This window comes from Myotis davidii, unplaced genomic scaffold, assembly GCF_000327345.1.
Source record: "Myotis davidii unplaced genomic scaffold, ASM32734v1 scaffold592, whole genome shotgun sequence".
Taxonomy (NCBI): domain Eukaryota; kingdom Metazoa; phylum Chordata; class Mammalia; order Chiroptera; family Vespertilionidae; genus Myotis; species Myotis davidii.
Window position 1 is genome coordinate 1,193,019 of NW_006284844.1, and position 1,583 is coordinate 1,194,601.

Consider the following 1,583-nt stretch of genomic DNA (forward strand, 5'->3'; position numbering starts at 1 on the left):
CCTGCCCATCCACTCCTTGGTTACATTCTTCACTGCTTTGCAACTACATGACACTGAATGTGCTTTCCATACTTGGCCCCTGTCTCCCTCACGGCCATGTGCATCTCAGGGGGGTGGGACTCATCCCTGTCCCACCATAGTGCCTGGGGACTCTGTCCCCCACTCAGGGCAGGAACCCCGTCCCACAGAAATGCCTGGCCTGTAGCAGGTATTCACTGTTCCTTGAATGAATGAGGGCTCGGATGGATGGCTAGATAGATGGACTGATGGACACATGGGTGAGTGGGTGGATGGATGGGTGGACAGATGGGTGGATAGATGGATGGGTGGATGGATTGATGGGTTGATGGACAGGTGGATGGGTAGACAGGTGGACGGATGGACAGGAGGATGGATGGGCTCATTTTTCAGTAACTGGACAGCTCTAGGGCGTGGTTCCTTGTCTCCGCAGTGGCAGCCACGAGTGGAAGAAGCTGATCATGGTCCACCACTGGCCGGCGACCGTGTGCAAGGTGAGCGTCTGCCCCCCGGCTCTCTGACAGGGAAGCCCTGAGAAGTCCCGCTCGTTTCCTCTCTGGGCCTGGGGCTGCTGCTCCGCGCGGCTGTGCCTTCCCGTCCTGGCAGCCGCTCCCTCCAGGAGGGCCCAGCGGCAGGTGCCTGGGCTGTGACAGCGCCACCGCTGGGGGCTCCGGACGCTGGCTTTAGTCCTCTGGGTTCCGGAGGCTGGATTCCCAAAGGGACAGGCAGGAGGCAGCGGATCGATGATTCTCTCTCATCATTGATGTTTCTCTCCCTCTCAGTTCCTCTCTGAAACCCATAAAAATATTTTGTAAGCAAATGTCTCCCAGAACACGGCAGTCCCTGTCTCCTTGGCCTGCTCTTGTCGCCTATGGGTGGGTCTTTCTGTCTGTGCCGCTGACTTGTCCTGGGCCCTGTGCCCTTAAGTGTCACCACAGAGGAGCCCTGCCTCAGGGGGGGCGGGGGGTGTCTTTCTCACTGGATGAGGTCCTATCTGAGATGGGGTCTTGTCTGAGCCGGGGCCCTGCCTGAGATGGGGGGCTGTCTGAGCTGGGGCCCGCCTCCGCCTGCCCCTGCAGGCCCTGTCCCCACCCCGTGGGCGGTGTGTAAAGGGGAGTAAATGGCCCGACCGGAGGAGTTTCATCCTCCTGCTGAGCTCTCCCTAGTTTTACTGATGATGTTTCTGAAATGTTCACTCAAGAGTCTCAGTCAGAAGAGCCTTTTCCTGGAGTTCCTGGGAGGCAGCCGGCAGCCGTGTGGCTGGGTCCGCTCATGTGACCTGCGGAGCTTCCGGCTCTGGTTTCCTGCCAGCGTGCGGTTACCATGGGTAACCAGGCCCCTTTCCGCTTCCTCGCAGGCTGGTTTTTCTGTTGACAAAGGAAAATGAAATGTCACGTGTTGTCTCACACTATGCCCTGGACCCGACAAGGTGTCGACCGGTGGGCGCTCCCGTGCGCAGCTGCTGGACGGGCTGGTCTCGCTTTACAGCTGTCGTGTCTTCCCTCCGCGCAGCCTCTGCGGGGGTGGGGGGTGGGTGGGGAGGGGGCGGCCAGTGTGGCTGGCCT

At 60.0% G+C, this 1,583-nt stretch overlaps 1 long non-coding RNA gene across 1 annotated transcript in view; it reads left to right on the forward strand.

Annotated features, from left to right (window-relative positions):
* The first annotated feature begins 421 nt into the window (after nt 1-421).
* LOC102757944 overlaps nt 422-1,583 on the forward strand; it is a 3,750-nt gene continuing 2,588 nt past the window's right edge. Inside the window, exon 1 of the long non-coding RNA XR_435235.2 lies at nt 422-512. This is a non-coding gene — a long non-coding RNA (uncharacterized LOC102757944). The remainder of the gene's footprint in view (nt 513-1,583) is intronic.